This window comes from Tachyglossus aculeatus, chromosome 8 (genome assembly GCF_015852505.1).
Source record: "Tachyglossus aculeatus isolate mTacAcu1 chromosome 8, mTacAcu1.pri, whole genome shotgun sequence".
Taxonomy (NCBI): domain Eukaryota; kingdom Metazoa; phylum Chordata; class Mammalia; order Monotremata; family Tachyglossidae; genus Tachyglossus; species Tachyglossus aculeatus.
This window is the reverse complement of record NC_052073.1, coordinates 29,712,899-29,735,595: the sequence shown is the minus strand read 5'-3', so window position 1 is coordinate 29,735,595 and position 22,697 is coordinate 29,712,899. Positions and strand designations below refer to the sequence as shown.

Here is a 22,697-nt window from a genome sequence, read left to right as displayed (position 1 = left end):
ACTAGCACTGAATGAGGGGGAGGTGAGACATTTATCTGATTCAGTTAATAAATGTATTCAGACAATTGAGATATTAAGCATCAAAATGAATTTTGGACAGCTTTGAGAGGCTGAAAATAAATGGATGATTATCAATCGTCTTTTTCCCCGGATTGAGCCATTCAGGATTGAGTCCACTCTCGACAAGATTTGACTTATCTCCCAATTCAGTGCTATATTTAAGTCACAAGAGAACCAAAAAAAATGAGATAATTTCCCCTTATCTCCGATCTAATAATAGGTAACCAGAGGAAGAGTTAGTAATGTACAGGGAAAGGTTAGGGAAACTGGATGGTAGATATCTAACTTTTAAGATGGCTGTCAAAAAAGCCATCCATTGCAAAGTATCTTCAAGCCCTTTGTTGCCATTAATGAAGGCAAAATAACATGCTGGGTAGACAGTTGTTGTCTCCCACTAATAGCATTGCTTATGTTCTTGTTAACTCAGAATTCACATATTATAAACCTGAGTTTCTTCAAATTTTTACAGTTCAGTTCAAGGTTTTACCCACAGTGCAAAATGTTTTCCTTTTTCAGAGCACAGAATCAACATCTGAGAGACTTGTGACAAAGAATAAAAAAGAAAAGTTGTTTGCCATTTATAAGAAGCAATAATGAAACAGAGGAAAAAAGAAATAACCCCGATGAGAAAGTCATGGGGAAAGGTAAGATAAGAATAACAATTTCATTAGTGCTAACCAAGTCTGTGACAATTAGCAATGATGCAAAAACTACTGTGGAAATTAGCAATGGCATTTATGCTTTCTTTTTAAGCACTGTGGTTTGTTCTTGTGCCACCTCTGAAGGGAGAAAACTGATTTTCTTTTGTTTTTCTCCAAATATGTGATTTAGTAATACATTAAAAGCAAAACAATACCTTTGAATACTGGTATTAAAATGAAAAGCACTGTAGCTATTGGCTAATGTGCTCTAACTTCTCTCTCTCCATTTCTTTACTTTCTAACATCTTAAAACTCCCTATCATTGAATCTCAGAAGCTGAAGAACATTTGAGTTAGCTCCCAGGGAAGTCTAAACAGTTTGCCTTCCTGAGTAATTGAGGCTAAGAAGAATTGTTTTTGTGGTGATTATATTGAAAATAAGTATGTTCTTTAAAGAACCATCATAAGTCTGTCACCAGTGAAATTAAATGCAGTGTCCACTAACAAGTCACAAATTGTTTACATTTTTAGGATGATACTTGAACAGCACACTAAATTAAGAAACCAGAAAGTACCTGTACAAGATACTTTCATATCTTAAAAAGAACATAGAAGTCATACAGACTTTGTTGGCCTGGGGACAACAATTTGTACATTATCAGGAGAGGGTTCTAGACTGATCTCAATTCACTTGCCATTCACCCCACCTTCAGTCCCACAGCACTTTTGTCTATAACCAAAATTTCTTTTAATATCTCTCTCCCCCTCTTGACTGTGAGCTCCTTATAGGCAGCAACTGTATCTACCAACTCTGTTGCATTGTACTCTCCCAAGCACTTAGTGCAGTGCTCTTGTATACAGAAGCTCCCTAAATACTATTGACTGCTTTCCATAAAAGCTTTAGCATGTTAAATTCAAGGAGCTTAGTCTCCCAGTCAAATCAGATGAATATAAATGAATGATGTCACACTACGGGACTGTCCTTGAGAACTTGAAAATAATTTTGCTATGTACATACAGTGGGAACCTAGGAAGAGCTCAACTGCCCACTTTGCCAAGCTAAATCCTTGTAGACTCAGTGGTTGTTGATATCCAGTATTAGTTGAGGATACCCTAGGTGGCCAGTTCTAAGTGCTTAGTACAGGGCTCTGCACACAGTAAGTGCTCAATAAATATGATGGAATGAATATGCATCTTTTGTAGTCAGAGTATAAGAAACACAGATGTTTGCTTCAGAAGTTTTTAATGAGAAAGAACATAATTCCTTCCTCGACACTGCTCCACTGGAGGTATGCTCATGGAGTAAATGTGTAATTAATGGCTAAGCTCACCATTGTAAGACTGTAGGTATTACCATAATCAAGGCTAAGCTTATCATGCTTAAACTAAAGGAATAACCATTAGACTGTAAGTTCTCTGAGGACAGGGATCACATGTATCAACTCTTTTCTATTGTACTCTCCCAAGAATTTAGTACCGTGTTCTATACATACTAAACACTCAGTAAATACCTCTGACCTACTGATACTTAGGTTTGCTCATTTGCTAAGGGGGCAAATGGGCCTGTTGGAAAAGCAGAGAACTGGAAGTCCGGGAGAACTGTTTATTTCAATTCTGCCAATGCTATGCAACATTTCTATGCCTCAGTTTTCTCAATTGTAAAATGGGGGTAAGTGCTCTCTCTCTACCTTTAAGATTGTGAGCCCCATGGGAGACACGGGCTGTGTCCTCTTTGATTTCCTCATATCAATCCCTGTGCCTTGGGACATACTAGGAATGACTATTATTGTTCTACTGCTTTCCTAAAGTGATTTTCTTGCAAACGATGAAACTGAGGGTCACTTGCAGTAGCTGTAATAATTGATTTCCCTGATCAAATCCCATCAGAGAGAAGCCAGAATATCTAGAAAAGCTCTTCCTTTACTATGAAAGGGCAGAAATGTAAAGCATGAACATTGAATAGCGTCCTTCAGGACATGTTAATAGCCATTACAGAGGAATTTTTCAAGATCTTAAGACCATTCCAAATGAGGGAAAAGCCCCCCAAATACAAAAAGGATGAATTTTCCAATCACTTTTAGGTAACATAAGTCTCATAATTAGATGAGACTGTGCCTGCCCCATTTACCAAAAAATGTCCCCTGTCCTTTCAGGTTGACTGAAAACATCTGCTCTGTATGCTTGGCTATTGGCATTTTGCTCCTTTATTTCTCCCATCTCTTGAGTAAAGAACTTTGGTTTGGATTATTTGCTGCCTGTTTTCTTCATTTGCTTCAATCTAGCAGATCTCCAGTGAATTTCTATTCTAAAGTGCTGTAAGCCACTTTTCGGAACATGTTTCTTGCATTGCCTCTTTGAGAGGGAGGAAGCAGAGGGCAGAAAAGAGGCAAAGCGACTAGCTGCAGGAATGGCTGAGAGGCCTTGCATTGAGATGCAAGCCTGTTAGGTGCTCAAAAGTGTCTGCTGTGTGGCCTTGGGCAAGTCATTTCACTTCTCGGTGCCTCAGTTCCCTCATCTGTAAAATGGGGATTAAGATTGTGAACTCCATGTGGGACAGGGATTGTGTCCAACCTGATTACCTTGTATCCACCCCAGTGCTTAGGCCAATGCTTGGTACATAATAAGTGCTTAGTACCATCATCATTATTATTATTATTAAGCTAACAGTTTGGAGGCAGAAACCTAGCTACTCTTAATATTTTGATACACTGGAGAGGAAAAATGCAGGAGATTGAAAATTGCTGGTACTGAACTGAGAAGTCTATTCTCCCTCCAGTGATGGGGCCCTAAAAGCAAGTTAGTTGAAATCATTTGAAATAATTTTGGTAATCGGATCATCTTTTTGAGAAGAGCCTCATTTGATACAAACATCTTTCCGCTTTTATCACCTTCTTAATGACAGTGTACTTTACTGAAGAGGAGGGAAGGGATGCAAAATACGATTCAAATGATAGAAAAGAGAGGCAGTGAGTTGCATGCGTGGGTCCTGTTGATATTGGGGAGGTATTTGGTGCATGATAATACCTCAGAGGACAATTTTATGTGGTTTTCTAGTGTAGATATTTTTTACTGTTGTGAGGAAAATTAAAAAGGCTGTGGCAGCTGCTTTGTTGTGTTTGATGAATAAACTTTTCTTTGTTCTGAGCTCATCTCCATCCTTTGGCTCTGAGAACTGCCTGCAACTCTCTTGCTTGCAGGTTCATGTCTAACCTGGGCATCGGTCCTCCCCATTGATTCATCCCCAAACATGACTATTGCCTTGTTTGCAAAAGTAACTGAAAGACTGGCTCCAGTTTAAATAAATGCCTGTGATGTGGAAATTCACAGGTTTGCTTTCAAGCTGCATCAAACAGGCTTGGAATTGCTGTGAAAGCCATGTGTATGCAGCAGGAATTGTTTTTATATAATTTGGTGCTCTATTCAAATATTTGAAAGGTAATAACCTGAGTCTTTGATACCTGATTCATGACAAGGTCCAATCCATGCTCTTCTCTCACCATTACTCATGAGGAATCAAGATCATTTAAAAGAGAGTTGAGGTACATTTAACATTTTGTTTCCTTTATCAAAATCTCCCATGGAAAGATTTATACCTTGACTGACCAGATGATTGCTAATTTATTGTCCTTGGTGGGACTCAATGAAGTAAAGACCCAATCAGAACTGCCTTGAAAGCTCTGGGGATTTTGGGAGATTATTCAGGCTACAATTTTCTCCCCTTGTATTTATTTTCTCAATGGTACTTGTTAAGCATTTACTATGTGCTAGGCACTGTACTAAGTGCTGGGGTAGATACAAGATCATCAGTCCTTGTCCCACAAGGGACCCACAGTCTAAGTCAGAAGAGGATTTAATCCCCATTTCATGGATGAGGTAACTGAGACACAGCGAAATGACACATCTAAGATCACACAGCAGACAAGTGCCAGAGCTGGGATTAAAACCTAGATCCATGCTTTTTTCACTAGACCATGCTGCTTTTTCCCACTATACTGGCAGGCCAATTTAGTCCATGATGGAGGCAGTGGCAATGGGGGATGGGTAGGGATCATCACAAGGTTTTCTCAGTAACTGTTGAGTCCCCCAAGGATGAAGAGAGGACCTGGGGCATATCTGCCTAATCGCTTAAGGAAATTGGACCCAATCCCCCACCTGTTAGGAAATTCTGCTCTAGTTAAACAGGCTACTTAAGGACGTATATTTTTCCTTGGGAGACATTGATTCACCTTTGTTTTTTGGATTGGGCAGGAGGAGCGGTGGGCAAAAGGAAGGCCACTCATTCCTCAATGAATGGATACTGTCCAAGTTCTGACGTCTCACTCTCTCTCTCCACCTACCCCCTTCACTGTCCTCTGATTCATAGGTTTCAGCTTCCTGAAGGAAGAGGTGCTTTCACCACACAGTGTTAGAAAGGCCAAGAAATCATGGTGAGTAGAAGCAACAGCTAAATGAAGGGAAAGAGGAAGACAAGACCTCTTGGAACAGACCAGGTAAGAGGAAAAGAATTGTTTCTTGGAAAGCTCTAGAACATGAGGCCAAAGTCTCTAGACTGCAAGCCCTTGTGGGCAGGGGGGATGTGTCTACCAACTCTGTTATATTGTTACTCGCCCAAGAGCCTAATAATAATAATAATTATGGTATGTGTTAAGCACTATGTGCCAGGCACTATTCTAAGCACTGGGGAAGATATAAGATAATTGGATTGGACTCAGTCACCATTCCACATAGGGTTCACAGTCTTAATCCTCATTTTATAGATGAGGGAATGGGGGCACAGAAGTGATGTGACTTGCCCAAGGTCACACAACAGACAAGTGGGGGAACTGGGATTAGAACCCATGACCTATTGATTCCTGGTCCTGTGCTCTACCCACAGCAAGAACTCAATAATAATAATAATGACAACATTTATTAAGTGCTTACTATGTGCAAAGCACTGTTCTAAGCACTGGGGAGGTTACAAGGTGACTAGGTTGTCCCACAGGGGGCTCACAGTCTTCCTCCCCATTTTACAGATGAGGTAACTGAGGCACAGAGAAGTTAAGTGACTTGCCCAAAGTCACACAGCTGGGCAGAGCCAGAATTTGAACCCACGACCTCTGACTCCAAAGCCCATGCTCTTTCCACTGAGTCACACTGGTTCTCTACAATTGGCTGACTAATTGATAGACTCTAAGCTCCTTGAAGGCAGGGATTGTGCCTCCTCTTATTTTGTATCTTCTCAATTCCATTCATTCTATTCAATGTTATTTATTAAGCACTTAGTGTATACAAAGCACTTGAGAGACTACAATAGACACATTTCCTTAGTTCAATGCTAGGCACGAGGTAGGCGCTAAATAAATGCAGTTGAATGATTCTAACTTTCCCCCAATTAAAAACTGAAAGATGATTTCACTGTGTTTTCAGTTGTTTAAAACAAAAGGATTTCATTAGTCTAGTGTCAGCCACTTCTGCATTTCATAAAGGGCTGGTGGGATGGCGGCCCCTTTCTTTGAGTCTCAGAGTAAAGGTCACCACACCGGATGAGGGCTGTGGCGGAGAAAAAGAATGAAGCTTAAACTTTGGGCTAGGATAAAGTCTGCTAAGAGGCTGATAAAACAGGTCACATTTTTTTTCCTTTTTTAAAGGTATTTGTTAAGCGTTTACTATGTGCCAGGCACTGTTCCAAACACTGGGGTAGGTACAAGCTAAACATGTTGGACACAGTCCAATTCACAAATGGGGCTCACAGTCTCAAACTCCATTTTATATATGATGTAACTGAAGCACAGAGAAGTGAAATGACTTGCCCAAGGTCACACAGCAGACAAATGGCAGAGCCAGGATTAAAACCCAGGTCCTACTGACGTGCAGGCATGTGCTCTGTTCACTAGGCCATGCTACTTCTACGTATGTCTCTTACACAACAGTGGTAGCTCTTCTCCAAATGAAGTGGGTAAGACTGTGCGCAATAAAGTGGGAAAAATGTAGAGGTGGCCAGAACTTCCAAATGGGGTTTTACATTTTTTTAAATGGAATTTGCTAAGTGCATACTATGTGCCAGGCCCTGAACTGAGCACTGGGGTAGATATAAGCGAATCAGATTGGACACAGACCAAGTTCCACATGAGGCTCACAGTCTTAATCCCCTTTTACAGATGAGGTAACAGGCACAGAAAAGCTAAGGGACTTACCCATGGTCACACAGCAGATAAGTGGCAGAGCCGGGATAGAACTCAGGTCCTTTGAGTTATATAGTGAGTTCTGGATACCCTCTTTCTCAGCCAGTCACCATTCAAAGTAAGAATTAATCATTACAAGTCAACATGGAGATAATGTATTGAGAAAGCCTATACATATGAAAGGACAATCCTTATCCTCGTTTTTTAGTGATATTTCTTAAGTTCTTAATATATGCCAGGCCCTGTATTAAGCACTGAGGCACTGTAATAAGCAATTTTCCTGAGGAGTGGCATATCTCTTTTTTTCAGCCAAGTCCTCAAAATGCCACTACTTCCAAAACAGAGAAGCAGCGTGGCTCAGGGGAAAGAGCATGGGCTTAGGAGTCAGAGGTCATGGGTTCTAATCCCGACTCTGCCACTTATTGGCTGTGTGACTTTAGGCATGTCACAACTTCTCTGCCTTAGTTACCTCATCTGTAAAATGGGGATTAAGATTGTGAGCCCCATATGGAACAACCTGATCACCTTGTATCCCCCCAGTGCTTAGGACAGTGCTTTGCACATAGTAAGTGCTTAACAAATGCCATTATTATTATTATTATTAAAACTATTGAAACTATGCCATCATGTACAGAGGACACTCCTCCTTTCACAGAGTTCATTGTGGCCTGGGGCATTATTTCGCCAAGAGTGAGGATGGAAGGTCGTGAACACAGAATGGAATTTTTATTTATTTGGACACCCAGTTGAAGTCACTTCCAAATGAAACTGCCAAAGTTTTAGTCCTCGAGCTAGGAGCTGAAAACATTACAGCGTACATGATTTGATGTAGCATGTAAAGGAATAAATCAACAGGTAGTTGGGTACGACCATTAATTTGCCATTTCTGGATGAAAAAGGTACAAGGTAGCGGGGGAAAAAAGAGGAGAAAGGAAAAAAAATCAAATCAATCTCCCTGCAATGTCTCAACCTCACTCAAGTGGTTGCTCTCTTCTCCTATTTATCATGGCTCCTTTGTCAACATGAGTTTGCAGAATAAAAACAATGCCCACTTCTGCCTCTGGTGACTAGTAGGTTAAAGGAACCCAAACAATTTTCCAAAATCAGTATTCCTTCAAGGAATACAGATGACTGTAAGCTCGTTGTGGGCAGAAAATATGTGTATCAGTTCCATTATATTATACTCCCCCAAGTGCTTAGTACAGTGCTCTGCACACAGCAAGTGCTCAATAAATGCCATTAATTGAATGATCGGTAGTGGTCATCTGCTTCTTCCATGGTGCTCTTAATCTAGTCTCTGACTTCCTTGTGGCCAGCGATAGAGAGAACATCTCCAAAACAGTTTCACACAAGTCTTTGGTCTAATAATAATAAATAATTATGGTTCTTTTTAAGTGATTACTATGTACCAAGCACAGTTCTAAGCACTGCAAAAGATACAAGTTGGTCATGTTGGACACAGTCCCTGACCCAAATGGGGCTCACACTCTTAATTCCCATTTTACAAATGAGGTAATTGAGGCACAGAGAAGTTACCCAAGGTCACCCAGCAGACAAATGGCAGAGCCACTATAAGAACGCGGGTCCTCCCGACTCCCAGGCCCATGCTCTATCCACTAAGCCACACTGGTCTCACCCAGATCTCGTAAGCGCCCCTGAGAATTTGGGGAATTTACCTAAGAAATTGAAAATGGGGTCCCTGCAGTATCCTTGGGCCCTCTTTGGAGCTCTTTCCTAACTCTTGCTTATTCCTCGTGAGTTTCTTCTCTCAGCTATCACCCTTAGGAAACCTATCCCCTAACCAGACAAATTCAGCACATTATCTGGTGCAATTCCCAAGTTGGCTATTTCAGCCTCAGCTAAATTAAGCTAAAGCAAGAAACCATTACCGCCTTCCCATTCCTTCCACGATTTCACTCCCTTTAAAAAAAAAAAGAATAAAAGGAGGAAATGTTTACCTGCTTTGTGGGGATCCAAGATTTAAAATTTCAAAGTACTTGAAAGCTGCCCCACCTGCTATGCTCCTCTTTCCTTTCTCCCAAGCTTCCTGTGTTTATGATACCTGCTGCTGGGAAACAGCACTTAATCAGCAGCCATCTGTCTCAGGCTCTCTGTGAGGTCCAGTGAGGTGGGCACTAGGGCTGTGGAGCAATATGGACTTCCTCTGCACTGTGGGTGTCATTCCTGATGGCACCAATTTCTTGCAATTAGGCATCTGCAGCAGGTTAACCTGAAGGGCAGCACTGGGCTGTCCCCATTTAGATTGGCTGCTCAGCTGTGGGCTGCAGATTCAGAGTCCAGCTGTTTAAGAGTTTGCTTGCCTCTTCTCCCTGATGCAATTAGCCCAAAGAGAATCAACCTTCCTCTTCCTTTGGGTCACCTTGAGTTAGGCACCGAAGAGGAGAAAAAGAAATTAAATAAATGGTAATTGGCACCTTGAGGCAAGAGAACCCATGAGGAATGCATAATTGAGTTTCTGTTTTCTTTTTTTGTTTTAATAGTATTTGTTAAGTACTTACAATGTGCCAGGCATTGTACTAAGCTCCAGTAGATACAGGCTTATCAGGTTGGATACAGTACATGTCTCACAAAGCTCTATTCAAGTCACATCTCCTCCAAGAGGCCTTCCTTACCTAAGCCCTTCTTTCCTCTTCTCCCACTCCCTTTCTGCATCAACCTGACTTGCTCCCTTTATTCCTCCCTGTCCCAGCCTCACAGAGCTTAATTTATTTATTTATATTAATGTCCATCTACCCCTCTAGACCATAAGCTTCCTGTGGGCTGGGATGTATCTTTTTATTGTTATATTGTACTCTTCCAAGCTATCAGTTCAGTGCTCTGCATAGAGTAAGCACTCAATAAATATGATTGAATCCCTATTTTACAGATGAAGTATCCAAGGCACAGAGAAGCTAAGTGACTTGCCCAGGGTCACACAGCAGGCATGTGGCAGAACCGGAATAAGAACCCAGGTCCTTGTGACTCCCAAGCCTGTGCTCAATCCATTAGCCCATTCTGCTTCTCTAACCCTTTCCCATTGATGGAGCCTGCTTCTTCCATCTCAATTATTATTATGGTCTTTGTAAAGCGCTTACTATGTGCCAAGCACTGTCCTAAGCACTGGGATAGGTCATCAAGTTGTCCTACGTGGGCTCACAGTCTTCATCCCCATTTTACAGATGAGGGAACTGAAGCACAAAGAAGTGAAGTGACTTGCCCAAAGTCACCCAGCTGACAAGTGGTAGAGCCGGGATGAGAACCCATGACCTCTGACTCCCAAGCCCGGGCTCCTTCCACTGAGCCACACTGCTTCTCACGGGAGACAGAATCAACCTACCCAGTTAACAGTACCTGTCCACAACAGTTACTTGAACCCAATGGGAAGTGATAAGTGGAGCAAGCGAAAGCCATCTTCTTACTTGCCACAGGATTAGCCAGGAGTCCAGCAGTCCTTGGAACACCTCCCTGGGCTCTCAGACTACAGAGAGAGTCAGGAGCTGGAAGGAGGATCTCCCAGAACATCCTGTAATGGAAGCATCCAGGAGTACAAGTGCCCAACTTCAAAAATAAATGCCCCAAGATGCTTAAAAAATGGTGGGGACCCAGAGGAAATCAGGTTGGAAACAGAAAAGCAATTTCAAAATTACATGGTTTCAGTTTCCAGATGAAGAGGAGAGTGATATAGAGAAACCTGTGGAATAGAGAGTATAATTCCTTTCAGGGTTTGCTGCCAGTGTCTCATTTCAAGACAGGTTTCTGGTATCTCTAAACTAGAAGACTCAGGTAAAGTTTAAAGCAGAAATGGAAAACACCTTTGATTGTCAAAGATGATATCTTCTGCCTTTACTACTAGAATATTGGGCAAGTTCACCTTGAGAACTCTTCTCCCTCTGGGGAAAGCACACCACCTTTAAAGGATGCCTAAAGAGTGTCAGATATACGTATAAAGCAGAAATACAGACTTGCTGTCTCAACTTTTTTTTAATCCTCAGAAGCATATGCAGAAGTTAATCCAATTAAAAACACTCTAGAGTCATTACTGGATTAATCAATCAATGCAGCACATAACACTAGGCACTTGGGAGAGTAGATCAGAAGCCAAAGAAACGTCCCCACCTACAAGAAGCATACAATCTAATGGGAGAGAGCAGAGATTCATTTCTTACAGAACAGAGAAGAGCAAAGACGGAACAGGTACCTTGCTCCTTATGAGAGTGGACCTGTATCATGTTAATGTTTTGGGTAGCATATATTACTTAGTTGTATTTCTGGGGTTCCTGAAGAAGCCAGACATCATCAGTTCCGCTTTCCATATTTAACCAGCTCTGACCCCTTCTAACTGTGCTGCTTACACCCTGGGCAACTTCAGGACAGACCTCAGGGATTAAATAAGCAGTTTAGAGAAGCAGTGTGGTCCAGTGAAAAGAGCATGGGCCTGGGAATCAAAAGACTGGGATTCTAATTCTGGCTCTGACACTACCTGCTGTGTGACTTTGGGTGAGTCACTTAGCTTCTCTGTGCCTCAGTTCCCTCATTCACAAAATGAGGGTTCAATACCTCTTCTCACTCCTACTTAGAGACTGTGATCCCCATGTGGGATCTGATTATCTTGTATTTACCCCAGGACTTGACATATAGTAAGTGCTTAACAAATCACAGTTATTAATATTATACATAAAAACTGTGGTATTATTATAATTAATACTAATAATGAGCATCAAGAGCCTCCAGCCCCTTTGGGCAGCAGCTGTCAATCTAGTGGACCTCTAGGCCAATCAGGAGGGATGTATAAGGACAGGATTTTGTGGGGGGAAAAAACTCTCCTCCACCCAACCTCAGTCTCTCAGTTGTCAGCCTTCCTGTGATGAACTGTCACTTAAAATTCTAGCAGTGCATCCCCATTAACTGGTTAATGAGTCAGTTATCCTTAGCACTCTTCCAAAACATGGGCAGAATCTTCCAAACTGCTGCTAACTTTGCTCCATGCAAATACCACATTTCAAGGCTCTGGCTGAATTAATATAGGCTGCCTCATCAGGTTTGCCTGTTATTTCTTGTTAAGAAAGATGAAACCAGCCAAGTCCCAGTCACGGAAAAAAACCAAAAACAACAATGAAAAAAACCTCCCAGCTGCAGCTGAGACAGATGTGTTCACCTAGTGCTCTATTAGACAATGAAGACTTCTGGAAAAGTCCATCATTTTTATTGGATAATGAAGAATTCTGGAAATGGCCATCAGTTCTATTAGACAATTAAGACTTCTGGAAAAGACCATCACCTCTATTAGATAATGAAGGCTTTAGGAAATGGCCATCAACTCTATTAGGCAATGTAGATTTCTGGAAAAGACCAACAGTAGTGCTCCTTCTATGTCCTGCCCCTAAAATGTCAGTGTATTTACATGGGACTATTTAGAATCATACCCTCTCTCTCTCTCCAGTGCTGGGTTATCTTTCTGTTGGTGAATTTCTGAAATGATGAAGGTATTTTCTTGGCCAAACCCTCCAATGAATCAAATTTCCCTTCTACTTCAACACATTGTATTGTTTAGAAATAGGAGGTTTTTTTCCCAATTTTTAAAAATGTAATTCATTCCGGGTACCCGAAGGGCATGAAAGTAATTTTCAATCATCAAAACTTCATTCTTCTCCCTGCCAAGGTAAATATTTCACCACTGGGCTTCCGGACTCTCTGCTGACAAACATGATCATGCAAGTCTTGAAAAACTGAACTTATTTTCCCTGTCACTAATGCTGATGCTGCTCACTTTATCTCCCCTTGTTCTACCACACCTGACTGACTGTCAAAGAATGTCATCTTTCAGAGCTTCCAGACTCCTTCTGCTTCATCCTGAAACTTCACTCTCCTTGTCAAGAAAGGGCCCCAAGATCCAGTGGAGGTGCTGGGGGAGGGAGGGAGGTTGTTCTGCATTGGTTTTGAACCTCGTTTTCAACAGACTTTCTCCCCCTGTGGAGATATGGTCCTTTTCTAACTTTCTCTTAACCCATGCTTCTGGCTCTGCCCAGATAACAACAATAATAATAATAATGATGATGGTATTTGTTAAGCTCTTACTATGTGCCAGCACTGATCTAAGCCCTGGGGTAGATATTCATTCATTCATTCAATCGTATTTATTGAGCGCTTACTGTGTGCAGAGCACTGTACTAAGTGCTTGGGAAGCACAAATCGGCAACATATTGAGGCGGTCCCTACCCAACAACGGGCTCACAGTATAGAAGGGGAACACATACAAAACAAGTAGACAGGTTTCAATACCATCAGAATAAATAGAGTTATAGTTATGTACACATCATTAATGAAATATAGTAAATATGTACAGAGTAATAAATATGTACAAATATATACAAGTGCTGTGGGAAGATACAAGGTTATCAGGTTGAATGCAGTCCCTGTCCCACATGGGGCTCACAGTACTAATCTCCATTTTACAGATGAGGAAACCGAGGCACAGAAAAGTGAAGTAACTTGCCCTAGGTCACACAGCAGACAGGTGGTGGAGTCAGGATTAGAACCCAGGTCCTTCTAGCCCCCAGGCCCATGCTCTATCTGCTACACAACACTGCTTTTCAATTCAGCCTAGACAGACATCATTGGACAAACTCTACCACTGACCATACCTCTGTCCTCATTCACTATTGCTATGACTTACTCAAACTGCCCATGGAGTGAGAGAGTACAAGAGTTTCAAGTTTGTGCTTGAAAGAGTACAAACCTTAGCTCTCTTCCTCCCTTCAAGGCCCTGCTGAGAGCTCACCTCCTCCAGGAGGCCTTCCCAGACTGAGCCCCTTCCTTCCTCTCCCCCTCGTCCCCCTCTCCATCCCCCCATCTTACCTCCTTCCCTTCCCCACAGCACCTGTATATATGTATATATGTTTGTACATGTTTATTACTCTATTTATTTATTTATTTTACTTGTACATATCTATCCTATTTATTTTATTTTGTTAGTATGTTTGGTTTTGTTCTCTGTCTCCCCCTTTTAGACTGTGAGCCCACTGTTGGGTAGGGACTGTCTCTATATGTTGCCAATTTGTACTTCCCAAGCGCTTAGTACAGTGCTCTGCACATAGTAAGCACTCAATAAATACGATTGATGATGATGATGATGAATCAGAAGACTCGGGTTCTAATTTGGGTTCTGCCACTTGCCTGCTGTGTGACCTTAGACAAATTGCTTCTCTTCGCTTCAGTTTTCTCATCTGTAAAAGTGGGATTCAAAACCTGCTCTCCCTCCTTCTTAGGCAGTGAGCCCCAGCTGGGACAGGAACCAACCCAATTAACTTGTAACTATACTAGTTCTTCATACAGTCCTCAGCATATAATAACTGCTTAACAAATACTCAGTGGAAAGAGCACAGGCTTTGGAGTCAGAGATCATGGGTTCAAATCCTGACTCCACCAACTGTCAGCTGTGTGACTTTGGGCAAGCCACGTAACTTCTCTGGGCCTCAGTTACCTCATCTGTAAAATGGGGGTTAAGACTGTGAGCCCCCCGTGGGACAACCTGATCACCTTGTAACCTCCCCAGCACTTAGAACAGTGCTTTGCACATAGTAAGTGCTTAATAAATGCCATCATTATTATTAACTACTATTATTGTCATTTTTACACTTGTAATTCCTAAGGCAGAGGAGGGGAGTAACATGGAGGAATCAACAGGCATATACCAGAGAGCCCTATTGCACAGACAACCCTATTGTATTCCTTGGAGGATCATTGCTGGTCTAGAGGAAAAAACAATGAGCCTGGAGTTTGAGATCCTAACATAGCCCAGCCAGATGGCCCTTAAATAGATTAAGGTTAGAGGAAATAATTGACTCTGCAAATTATGTACATAAGTGCTGCCGGGAGTGTGGTAATTTAATCAATCAATCCATAGTATTTATTGAGCGCTTACTGTGTGTAGGGCACTGTACTAAGTGCTAGGGAGAGTACAATACAGTAAAGGTGGTAGACATGACACTGGCCCTTGAGAAGTTTACAATCTAGTTGGTCCATGAGGCATTTGCCCAGGTGCACTTTAAAATGCTTGTACCAACTTGTGGCTTGGCCACATCCGAGCTGACTGTGCGCTCACTGTGGGCAGGGAATGTGTCTGTTTATTGCTATATCATACTCTCCCAGGCATTTTGTACACTGCTTTGCACATGGTAAGTGCTCAATAAATGCAATTTAACTGAACTGTAGGCTGGGGAGGGCATTATGAGACACTAAACACACTGCTGGATAGGGCACAGCACAATGGATTTTAGAGAAAAAGGGAAGAGGGACCAGGGACACGTCCACACATTCCCAGAAAACCCAAGGGGAGATTGACAGAGAGCATACATGTGTTTTATGCACTTAGTCCATTTCTTCAGGCTATTGTAATAAGACGTTCACCAAATGAATGTTAGTGAAATAGTTTGCAGCTGAGAAAGAGCTACTTACATCCATCTGCATCCTCAGATGGTGCCCCACTACAATAATTCCTGAATGGACTTAAGAATCATCAGGCTAACTTTTTTTATTTCCTTATCTTTAAAAAGGAGGGGAAAGAACTCTAGTTCTGGCACACACTCCCTTTAATGACACTAAAAATGAAACTTTGAGGAATCACCCAGGGAGGGTTTTCCCCTGGTCAAACACCTTTGTCCACTTCCTTTTTTTGGACAAGGAGGGATAAGTAGTGAAACTCAAAATACCTTTCAATAGTTCAGTGGGTAGAGGTGATCCGGACCTGTATTCTGTCACAATATTGTTAAGGTCAGTGCCTTGATTGATGGGTGACCCCACAAACATCCTACTATCTTTTTGTTGGGTTACACATTTTGAGGTAATCCTGCCCAACTCCAGAACCAAATTCTGGAACTTCATGGCCACTCCAGTAAGAATTAAGTGACACCAGGTTCTGTGTGCCATAAACATGCACATGGGTGTAACATTAGTACTTACATGCACATGAAGACCACCCAAAAGATATTTTTAATCATCTACAGTCTTTCATTAATTGGATGGGAGAGCAGCAAAAACCTTTTCAAAATTGGCTCTTTTGGGTGACATTAGATCACAGTTAGAAATCCTGCATTTTGGGCACTCCGCTCAAGATCATATTTCCTGCACAAACCTAAAAGCTAATCTTTAAAATAGAGGAAAAGGATAATAAAAAGGGGGTAATTACTGATTTTATTAAAAACATCTATCACAGAATCACATAACTGGTTGTTATTTCGAAGGCTGGGGAGAGAAAGTCCATTAAGCATTCTTATGATTAAAGATAAGAGCATGATTAAATATGTAAATGAGAGCAGGTCTCCATGTCAGAGCCAAACTCAAATTTTTACGGAGAGGGATATATTTTCCTAACTCAGATTTCATCTTTGTGACCTCTCTGTGAACTTCTTCTGATCCCGTTGGGAAGTGGGTTAGCTCTTTCCCCTAGAAGCAAGCGTGTGGGCGGGAAAGGCTGTATAGAGTGCATATGTTGTTAGAATACAGAAGTTAGGGGGTTAAAATTGTAGTCCACTAATGTGCTCTTTCCATTCTGACTATTCTGCTGAAGTGCTCTGGAAAATCCTCAGGGAGAAAACAATGGGCCTAAGCCTCCCCTTCACTTCCAGGGGGAACTGGCTAGCCCCTTTTACAGGGCATAGAGGGGTAAGAACGTTTTCCTGAGTTCCCTCCTGAAGGCAATAGAGAATCACTTAGCTGACCCCAGCAGTCCTAAATTATGCATAATCCAGGATTGATCCACCCCAGAGGACACCGGGCAAAGTGACCAGAACCTGTGGAATGTGTTGATCTTTCTGCACTTTTCCTAGAGTGTGGGTGGGAAACCACAAATAGCAACAGAATCTCTGACCTTCCCAAAATGCCTCAAATGTCCAAAAGCTCCCAGATGTTCCTCCAGCATCCTGGAAGTTGGCCCACATGATGGAGGTAGCCCAACCCTTGGATGGTGAGTCCTGTCTGCTCTGCGGAGTTCACTGGAGCTGCCGTAATGCCCTGCCCACTTGGTACAATGGTCAACCACTCACTCCTCACAGTCTTTGCCCAATTCCAAGCCACATTGACACCTCAGCACCCAAGACTCTGCCTAACAACAGGCACCAGGTCAAACGCTGCTCCATATGAGTCCATGGGGTGGGAAGAACATCTAAGTGATGGAATGTTGTACTATATTCTCCCAAGGGCTTAATACAGAGCCCTGCACATGGTAAGCATTCAATAAATAAATACTGATTGGGAGGTCGGGCTCACGTTTGCGGTAATTCAGCTTTTTTTTCCCCCACAATTGACATTTTGTTATGTGGTGTCATAAAATTTGCAATGAGAAAATTTGTTCTTCTGTAATTTTGCAAAATCAATAAAAACAAATTAAAATAGAGAATTTAAGGTGTTTTTTCCACATCCCCAGTAAAAAAAAAATCAGTGATCTCATTTTATTTCTCCTGAGATCCCTAACTAGAATATAAAGTCATTAAGCTCAATTCAACTGAGAGACTATTCACTGCTTGCATCATATTACCCCAGGGAATGGTAATGTGATGAGAAGAGCAGGTAGATAGAGGGGCGGGGGAGAGAAAAATTTCACATTTTCATATTAAAGGAACACAGTTGAGGTGCACAGGTTTATGAGCAAAACTTAGCTTTTGTAGAAAATTAAAGGAACACTGATTAAGTATATTATTATTATTTTTATTGTGTTTGGTAAGCTCTTACTATTTGTCAAGCACTGTTTTAAGTCCTGGGGTAGATACAAGGTAATCGGGTTCGACTGTTCATGCCTCACCTGGAGTATGCAGTCTAACTAGGAGGGAGTACCAGACCCCAAATCCCCATTTTACAGATGAGGAAACTGAGGCAAAGAGAAGGAAGTGACTTGCCCAAGGTAACACTGCAGGCAACTGGCAGAGCTGGGACTAGAAACCAGGTCCCCTGACTCCCAGGCCTGGGGTCTTTCCATTAGCCTACATTGTTCATCCTCGAAGTACATATTTCTTCCTAGCCTTTGGAGAGGTTAGAAGAAGGGCAGCCTTAGGAAATCATTACCTCTGTTGTTTTGGCAAACGGAAAATGACAGTTTGGTGGGTTCTGGGGAGATAGAAGGGAAATCCCTCATTGCTGTTGAATGAGAAGGAAAAACTAGGTGAGATCATCAAGAAACCTAATTTGAAGATAATTTTGACAGAGCACAAAACATCTTCGCTAATCCAGAGAGCTCGCCAGGAGAAAATGAAAGGAATGTAGTGTCTTCATTTTACAGTGGTGAAAACTGAAGCTCAGGAGATGATGGGTCTATTTCATAGGGTCAAAATAAGAAGGTCCTGCCCAGCACACCAACTTCTAGATCACATGAGCTACGGCTCAAGAGCCGGTGAATTACAACTGTGCTTGATCTGACAATTAATGTGTTTTCATCTAATGCCTCTAATGCATTTTTCATCCTAGAAGTACATATTTCTTCCTAGCCTTTGGAGACTGGAAGCCCCGCCATATTTCATCTAAATATGCTTGCTCTCTCTTTACCTAGAAAAGTCTGGAAAATAATCAATCAATAGTATTTACTGAGCACTGACTGTATGCTGAGCACTGTACTAAACACTTGGAAAAGTACAAAATAATAGAGTTCGCACATGCAAGCCCTGCCCACAAAGACTTAGAGTCTACAGAGGGAGAGAGAGAGAAATACACACACACACACATATAGGATAGACAAATATCCACCTGTACAGATTTCACATATATCTTTTTTCACAGTAGCTTGAAGACTGTATCTGTCCTTGTCCAGTTTACCAAGGCTTTCACCAATCAATGGTGGTTATTGAGTGCCTACTAAGTGCAGAGCACTGTACTAAATGCTGGGGAGATTACAATACAACAGAATTAGCAGACATGTTCACTGCCCGTAATCAGTTTATAGTCTAGAGGGGGAGACAGACATTAATATAAATAAATAATTTATAATAGATGATCTAAAAATATGTACCTAAGTGCTGTGGGGTTGAGGGTAGGGAGATTATCAACTCTCCCTGTGTGTCACAGGCCCAAATGCAGAGATGACGCAAAGAGAGACAATTTTGGACCTAGGAAACTGCTGTCCTTGACTCATCTCTCTCATTTAACCTGAATAATCAGTCTGTCACCAAATTCTATCACCTCTAGAATCTGCCCCTTCATCTCCACTCAATCATTGTCAATACTGCCTTTTACAATTATTGATCCTTGCTGACAGATTTCTTGTCCTTCTTTAAAGATGTCAGAAATCCAGAAGAACAAGAGAAGCAAGTCTTAGCTGAGCTATTGTTCCATAATTTAAATGTGCATTTCAGGGAGGTCTGGGTGGGCCCATTACAGCCTGCTTTGCTGAAATCTTTGAAAAAAAAAAAAGATCCCACTTAATACTAAATCTTTCTTTTCCATCAGGTATATTTGCTCTAAACCCAGCAGTTTTTTGCTTTTTTTAATGCATCTGGATTAATTGCCTGCTCAGAAAATGGCTCAATTCTAAATTATTCTAAATTGCCTCGAAAACCTGTAATCTTTCCCAGTCACGTGGCACCTAATGTATTATTGAAGGTTTTCATTAGCCAGGCATGCTCTGGGTTTGTTCAGCATGTAACGTTCAGCGTTGCAGGAGGTATGGATTGGGTGTGACTCAAGCCACAGAAATCAAGTCCTTCTCCTCCTGGAAAGCTGAACAATTGATGAAAATTCCATCAGCCTAATGAAAGATTTGATTTTATTGCAGGTGAGCTAACAGAGGAATTCTGGCCTGCCTGTTATACAAACTCAATGAGTCTTTTGCAGGAGGAGGCCATCCAGAATCTGTGTTTCCCTGGACCTCAGCCCTTCCATGTTAATTTCCCTTTATGTAGAACACACTGTCCTTCTTTTAGGAAGACAATGGTGACAAGTGGGGCCGAAGAGACTGATGAGTGCAGAAAGGGTGAAACACTGAAAGTAAGCCAGAAGGGAACAGGGCTAACTTCTTATCGCTAACAACCTTGAAGGCAAACCCCAAAGACAGGGACCAGGAAGGGTCCATTCTGAGCCGGACACCACCAAGCCTCACACCTCAGCAACCGAGCACACGCAGAAGCAAAGACGACCATTTTACGGACACCAAAGACCCATTTGCCTGGTCAGACTGATTGAATGGTACACATGTGCCCACAGGCCAAGCCTATGCCACAGACCTTGAGGGCAGGGGATTTGGGGGGAGGGGATTGGCTGAGGTTACCTGCCTTCTAGGTGACATTTGAGCCAATCCTGCACAATAAAACTGCGCACAGCTGTTGGACAGAGAGCGCCCCAGTAGACTCTGTGTGGCATGAAGCCCTGTTCACCCAGAACGCACACTCCTTTGGCTTCCTCAAGGGCAGGGATTCAGGCTAACAATGCCCTTCCAAATTGTTTACATGGAAGAACAAATCTCTCTCGGGCTAATGGATCTGTCCCAGAGGAGGGTCTGTCATCTTTTTGAGCCCTCCTCCTCACACCCCTCATTGCCGAACCCCTGCTCCAAGTGAAGGACCCATCTTCCACTTAAGGCCTGGCATGCACATGTGGCTCCTGCAAAGCTCTCCCATCCGTGTGCTCTGTCTCCTTGGGAGAGATTGAACTTCACTAGATCTTTAGTTGTCTATTCTGCTCTCAAGGGGTACATGCTTTGTTTTCAGTTCACCAGAGCAGAAGTGCCTTATAGCCAGGGAATCAGGGAGAAGCTACTTCTTTCTTCTGCACAACCCAAGCATCTGATTCAGTGCACTACACAATAGGTTCTCAATAAACGCTACTGTGATGACTTCTACTATTTCCCCACATAGCAGCTGCTCAAATATTCAATCAATTATATTTATTGAGTGCTTACTATGTGCATAGTACTGTATTAAGCTCTTGGGAGAGTACAGTATAACAATAAATGGACTTATTCCCTGCCCACAGCTAGCTCACAGTTTAAAGTATCCTGCTGTCATACCTTCACCTCAGAAATCCTGCCGAGGACAGCATGCCACTGTGAACATTACTCCAATCTGGTGAACTTACTGCTTTCTAGGACTGCATTGACTTTAAAGCAGTCAATCACCTTGCCCCCTCCTACCTCACCTCACTGCTCTCCTACTACAACCCAGCCCACACAGCTCCTCTAATGCTAACCTTCTCGTTGTACCTCATTCTCATCTATCTCACCGCTGACCTCTGGCCCATGTCCTGCCTCTGGCCTGGAATGCCCTCCCTCTTCATATCTGATGGACACTTACTCTTCCCACTGTCAAAGGCTTATTGAAGGCACATCTCCTCTAAGAGGCCTTCCCTGACTGTTTCCCTTTTCTTCAGCTCCCTTATGCGTCACTCTGACTTGCTCCCATTTTATTTGTCCCCTCCTTCAAGTCCCACAGTACTTATTTCTTTACATTTATGTCTGTCTCCCCTCTCTCCACCACCTGCCAGATACTGTAAACTCACTATGGGCAGGGAATATATCTTTTATATTGCTATACTGTGCTCTCCCTAGTTCTTAGTACAGTGCTCTGCACACAGTAAGCACTCAATAAATATGATTGATTGGCAGATTCATGCTAGTCTTGTCTTTTTAATGGTATCTGTTAATCACTTATTGTGTGCCAGGCACTGTACTTAGTGCTAGGGTAATTACAAGCTAATCAAGTTGGATATGGTCCATGTCCCACATGGGGCTCACAGTCTTAATCCTATTTTACATTCGAGGAAACTGAAACACAGAGAAAAGTGACTCGCCTGAAGTCACACAGGAGACAAGTGCAGGACCAGGATTAGAACTCAGGTCCTTCTGACTCCCTGGCCCATGCTCTATCCACTAGACCATACTGCTTTGCAATGTCTTGCCATTTGATTTTGCATAAGCTTATATGTAATACGAGTGAAACTTCCTTCAACTACCCAAAAAGTCAGAAAGAGGTAATGAAAGAATATATAGACAGGGCGAGTGTGGTCAAATAGAAAGAGGACTGGTGGCAGTCTTAAGACCTGAGCTTAGGTACTAACTCTACCACAGACCTGTTGCATGATCTTGGGTAAGTCTTTGTACCTCTCTGCGCATCAGTTGCTCATATGTGAAATGGTGATGAGCCAATCTGCCTCTTCAACATCCTCCAGCAAGTCTTCCCCAATCAATAAAACAACAACAATGATAATAATAATAATAATATTTAAGTGCTTACTATGTGCCCAACACTGTTCTAAACACTGGGGTAAATACAGGTCAATCAGGTTGGATATAGCTCCTATCCCACATGGGGCTCACAGTCTAAAGAGGGAATTGAATTTAATCCCATTTTACAGATGAGGTAACTGAGGCACAGAGAAGTGACTTGCCAAAGGACACACAGCAGACACATGGCAGAACCAGGATTAGAACCCAGGTCCTCTGACCCCCAGGCCTGTGCTTCCAATAGGCCACACTGTTTCTCAACATTTTCCAATACTTGAGTTACATCAAATGAACAGCTACATATATCACATAATAATAATAATAATGGCATTTATTAAGTGCTTACTATATGCAAAGCACGGTTCTAAGCACTGGGGAGGTTACAAGGTGATCAGGTTGTCCCACGGGGGGCTCACAGTCTTCATCCCCATTTTACAGATGAGGGAACTGAGGCACAGAGAAGTGAAGTGACTTACTCAAAGCACACAGCTGACAATTGGCAGAGCCGGGATTTGAACCCATGACCTCTGACTCCAAAGCCTGTGCTCTTTCCACTGAGCCACTTATCTATATATAATGAAAATGATGGTATTTGTTAAGCACTTATGTGCTAAGCACTGTAACAAGCACTGGGGTA

General features: G+C 42.2%; 1 protein-coding gene across 5 annotated transcripts in view; it reads right to left on the bottom strand.

The window, feature by feature from the left end:
• Nucleotides 1-22,697, bottom strand: part of PTPRT (protein tyrosine phosphatase receptor type T) — a 700,314-nt gene that overhangs the window by 309,878 nt on the left and 367,739 nt on the right. The window lies entirely within an intron of this gene.